The following is a 5,762-nucleotide window of genomic DNA, read 5'->3' on the forward strand; positions in this document are numbered from 1 at the left end:
TTGTTCAAGTGCTTTTTTCAAGTGCTTTGCTAAAATTTGAATCCATATGGTACTTATTTTTATGTAAGGTATGCCATACTAACCTAATTTCATTTTTTTTCTTAATTGATAGTCAATGGTCACAGTACCATTCTTTCTCCACTAACTCATGAATATTTATAAATCTAAATATACACATTCAATTGATTTATTTCCCCATTGCTGAAGTGTTAATATCTTTCCTGCTGGTGGTGGTGGTGGTGGTTGTTCTTCTTCTTCATCTTCTTTTCCTCTCCCTTCACCTTCCCCTTCTCTTTCTTCTTCTTTTCTCCAGTTTCCAAAAGTTTTTTATTAAGATTTTATTATTTTTTATAAATTTTTAAAAACATTTATTGATTTATTTTTGAGAGAGAGAGACAGAGTGTGAGTGAGGGAGGGGCCAAGACAGTGGGAGACACAGACTCCGAAGCTGGTTCCAGGCTCTGAGCTGTCGACATGGGGCTTGAACCCACGAAACGTGAGATCGTGACCTGAGCCAAAGTCGTACACTTAACTGAGCCACCCAGGCGCCCCTAATATTTCATTTTCTTAAGTAATCTCTATACCCAACATGTGACTTGAACTCACAACCCTGATATCAAGACTTGCATGCCCCACCAACTGAGCCAGCTAGGAGCCCCCAGCTTCTAAAAGTTTTTAAAGTAAATATGGTTCAGAAAAGGATCATCGATCCTGTTGCCTTCAAGTTAGTGTAATGAAGAGCTGTATCCAGTGGCACATCATATTGTGCCCAAGGAGACAGCTGCTTTGTCTACCTCTTATTTATGGATCCCGTCATAAGAACAAGACATGTAGTTGATCAATTGTTAAGGCTTAAACCATAGGCTGATTTCTTCTTCAGGACTTTTTACTGAATCACTACCATGAATGATGTGCCTGACAACTTAAATACAGAAGTCCCCTGACTGAGAATCTGCTACATTAGTCACCCAACTTCATACCCAGGCCCACCACCACCATGGCCACAACCAGGCTTTAGTTCATGTACTTTACCAGCTCCAGGAAGAATGGGATCAATATAGTACTGCTTCAGATGTTCCTCAGAGACCCAAAGGAACATTATGTTCATGATATGGAATCTCTTTTGCATGAAGACGTTAATGATCTCTCTTATCAGGCCTTAGTGCATCCCGTCTGGCTTGCTTGTGATGAAGGTACGTTGGGTGTTAGCTAGGATATGAGAAGCTGGTGGAGGCTGGCTGAGAGGTGTGCTGCTGGCCCGAGCGCAGTCCTGGATCTTCTTTTTTTGTTTCAAATCAAATTTTGTTTTGGCTTCTCGTAAGCCATTTTTTTTTTCTTCCTTCTGGAAGAATGTTAGAGTGTCAAACACACTTTCCTTGACCAAGATTTGGTCAGGCTCTTCTGAGCCCCCTTTTGGACTAGGCCTTGACCTTGGGCATCTTTCACCATCTCTGCAGAGTTGGGTTTTAGCAAGACTCCTGCTAAGTCATTGTAGAGAGACCTCATATACTTAGGATCTGATCACCTGGGATATCTGATCAAATTCTTCACCGCCACCCTTGTCTAACCTCAATATCTAATCACGCTGGCCTTCAGAAAGAATCCTGTTAAGTCTGTTTAGCCAGAATCTGCCTTCTCTTGATATCTCCTCTTAGTAATTTTCCATCCATTGACTACCTTGCCCCTATAAATCCACTTGTTCTTATGGTATTCAGAGTTGAGACTGAGCTCTCTTAGCTGCTGCAAACCCACCATTGCAGTAATCTCCCCTTTTAAAGATTTTTTTTTAAAATTAACTTATTCTTGGGGCGCCTGGGTGGCTCAGTCGGCTAAGCGTCCAACTTCAACTCAGGTCACGATCTCGCGGTCTGTGGGTTCGAGCCCCATGTCGGGCTCTGGGCTGACGGCTCAGAGCCTGGAGCCTGCTTCCATTTCTGTGTCTCCCTCTCTCTCTCTGCCCCTCCCCCGTTCATGCTCTGTCTCTGTCTCAAAAATAAATAAACGTTAAAAAAAAATTAAAAAAAAAATTAACTTATTCTTGAGAGAGAGAATGAGAGAGGATGTGAGCAGGGGATGGGCAGAAAGAATCCCAAGCAGGTTCTGCACTGTCAGCATGGAGCCCAATGCAGGGCTTGAACTCACGAACTGTGAGATCATGATCTGAGCTGAAATCAAGAGTTGAACACTTAATCGACTGAGCCACCTAGGTGCCCTGCAGTAATTCATCTCGAATAAAGTCTTGATTTCCATCCTTAACACGTGTCAGAATAAATTTTTTCTTTAATAAGACTCAGCTTTTAAGATTTCATAAACAATTCTAGGATTGGGGCACCTGGGTGGCTCAGTTGGTTAAACCACTGACTCTTGGTTTCAGCTCAGGTCATGATCTCACTGTTCGTGAGTTCAAGCTCTGTGTCAGGACCTGTGCTGACAGCATAGAAGCTGCTTACAATTCTCTCTGACCCCCTTTCTTTCTGCCCCTCCCCTGCTTGCTCTCTCGGTCTCTCTTTCTCAAAATAAATAAATGAACTATAAACAAATAAATAATTCTAGGATTTTAACTGGCATTGATTAATTTTGAGAAGAATTGGTATATTTACTATTTGATTCTTTCTTCAAGAAACATGGTCTGTATGTCTATTTCAGTAGGTTCTGAGGACTTGCTTTTTCTTTTTTTAAACACCTGTTAGAAGTCTTATTTTCAGGGTCCTGGCTGACTCAGTAGAGCATGAGACTCTTGATCTAGGGGTGGTGAATTTGAGCCCCACATTGGGTATAGACATTACTTAAAAAATAAAATCTTTAAAAAAAGTCTTTTATTTTATCTATTATAGGTCTAGGATATATGCCTACATACACATACACAGGTAAGTAGTTTTGTTTTGTTTTGTTTTTTAATATAATTGATTGTCAAGTTGGCCAACACACAGTATATACAGTGTGCTCTTGGTTTTGGGGGCAGATTCCCATGATTCATCACTTACATACAACACCCAGTGCTCATCCCAAAAGTGCCCTCCTCAATGCCTATTACCCATTTCCATCCACCCCCCATCAACCCTCAGTTTGTTCTCTGTATTTAAGAGTCTCTTGTGGTTCGCCTCCCTCTCTGTTTGAAACTATTTTTTCCCCTTCCCTTCCCCCATGGTTTTCTGTTAAGTTTCTCAAGTTCTACATATGAGTGAAAATATATGATATCTGTCTTTCTCCAACTGACTTATTTCACTTACCATAATACCCTCCAGTTCCATCCATGTTGTTGCAAATGGCAGGATTTCATTCTTTCTCATTGCCACATAGTATTCCATTGTATATATAAACTATATCTTCTTTATCCATTCATCAGTTGACATTTAGGCTCTTTCCATGACATTTAGGCTCCTTCCATGATTTGGGTATTGTAAGTGCTGCTATAAACATTGGGGTACATGTACCCTTATGAATCAGCACTCTTGTATCCTTTGGATAAATTCCCAGTAGTGCTATTGCTGGGTCATAGGGTAGTTTTCTTTTTAATTTTTTTAAGGAACCTCTACACTGTTTTCCAGAGCAACTGCACCAGTTTGCAGTCTCACCAACCGTGCAGAAAGTTCCCGTTTCTCCACATCCTCACCAGCATGTGTTGTTTCCTGAGTTGTTAATTTTAGCCACTCTGACTGGTATGAGGTGGTATCTAAATGTGGTTTTGATTTGTATTTCCCTGATGATAAGTGATGTTGAGCATCTTTTCATGTGTCTGTTGGCCATCTGGATGTCTTCTTTGGAAAAGTGTCTATTCATGTCTTCTACCCATTTCTTTAGTGGATTATATGTTTTTCTGATGTTGAATTTGGTAAGTTTTTTATGGATTTTGGATACTCACCCTTTATCCGATATGTCATTTGCAAATATCTTCTCCCATTCCATCGGTTGCCTTTTAGTTTTGTTGACTGTTTCCTTTGCAGTGCAGAAGCTTTTTATCTTGATGAGGTCTCAATAGTTCATTTTTGCTTTTATTTCCCTTGCCTTTGGAGACATGTCGAGCAAGAAATTGCTGCAGCTGAGGTCAAAGAAGTTGTTGCCTGTTTTCTTCTCTAGGGTTTGAAGGTTTCCTGTCTCAAATTTAGGTCCTTCATCCATTGTGAGTTTATTTTTGTGTATTGTGTAAGAAAGTGGTCTAGTTTCATTCTTCATGCTGCTGTCTAGTTCTCCCAGAACCAATTGCTAAAGAGACTGTCTTGTTTCCATTGGATACTCTTCCCTGTTTTGTCAAAGATTAGTTGGCCATACACTTGTGGGTCCAATTCTGGGTTCTCTTTTCTATTCCACTGGTCTATATGTCTGTTTTCGTGCCAATACCATACTGTCTTGATGATTACAACTTTGTGGAAGAGGCTAAAGTCTGTGATACTTCCCGCTTTGGTATTCTTTTTCAACGTTACTTTGGCTATTTGGGGTCTTTTGTGTTCCCATACAAATATTAGGATTGTTTGTTCTAGCTTTGAGAAGAATGCCGGTGCAATTTTGATTGGGATTGCATTGAATGTGTAGATTGCTTTGGGTAGTATTGACATTTTAACAATATTTGTTCTTCCAATCCATGAGCATGGGGTGTTTTTCCATTTCTTTGTGACTTCTTCAATTTCTTTCATAAGTTTTCTATAGTTTTCAGCATACAGATCTTTTACATCTTGGGTTAGGTTTATTTCTAGGTATTTTATGGGTCTTGGTGCAGCTGTAAATGGGATTAATTTCTTGATTTCTCTTTCTGCTGCTACATTATTGGTGTATAGAAATGCAACTGATTTCTATACATTGATTTTGTATATAGGAAAGTAGTTTTAAGCTTTAGTAACATCAGAAGTATTACAAGTTTATAAAGCACATCATTTAAAAGTTTAATTATTTGAATTTCTTTACATTTATTTTGTTTGAGAATTTTAATAATAAGTATTAAATTATTTTTTGTCATTGTTTCCCATCTTTAATGAGAAAGACTAGAATAAAATTAAAAACTTATGATTCACAAAATTACATGCATATACTGTAAATGTAAGTAAATGAACTTTCAAATGTTTTTGGGGGGTAGATTTGTAGAATCTATACATCTGAAGTTATCAAATCTTAAAACTGTACCAAGACATTTGAACACTTTGTCTATGGATTTAGAATAATTTGTACTAAATATCACATCGTATAAATTATTTACAAAACAGACAAGTGTCATTTAGATAGAAGGGAAAGGCATTTCTTGTCATTTTATCTTGAAAATAAGACTAAAATTAAAAAAATGGAAATTTCTCTGATTTTTATCCAAAAAAGAAGTATCATTTTACCTGCTATTATTTTGGATCTACAAAAGAATGAATTGAGAGTGTTTTCCTGTAAGTTTTTACTGACAAAATTATATAAAAACATGATATGAAATCAGTTATTTCACATTTGATTTTTGTAGCAGAGTCTGAAAGCAGAACACTTTTGCTCATGTATGCAATCTCTGTTTGCTAAACATTTTGATCGTAAAACCATTTTGTTTAAAGCCTTCATTTTGTTACTATGGTTCTTCATCTTCTCTTATTAAAAATTGTTAATTTTGAAAAGTCTGGTCTGTGACTTGTACAGTTCCCCAAATCACTTTAATGGACTTCATACAGTGTTACAAATTTTGCATGGTTTTCATTTATATATTGCAATTGATTTATATTGCATTTTTATTCTCTTATTTGAAGTAGTAGCTAATAATCAGTAAGACACTGACTGACAATTTTGTTTGATATGCAAGG

The 5,762-nt window shown here is 37.6% G+C and overlaps 1 pseudogene; it reads right to left on the reverse strand.

Moving 5' to 3' along the window:
* Nucleotides 1-797: 797 nt before the first annotated feature.
* LOC122220761 lies at nucleotides 798-1,449 on the reverse strand (annotated as a pseudogene).
* Nucleotides 1,450-5,762: the final 4,313 nt, after the last annotated feature.

The sequence above is a fragment of the Panthera leo genome, chromosome B2, assembly GCF_018350215.1.
Source record: "Panthera leo isolate Ple1 chromosome B2, P.leo_Ple1_pat1.1, whole genome shotgun sequence".
Classification (NCBI taxonomy): domain Eukaryota; kingdom Metazoa; phylum Chordata; class Mammalia; order Carnivora; family Felidae; genus Panthera; species Panthera leo.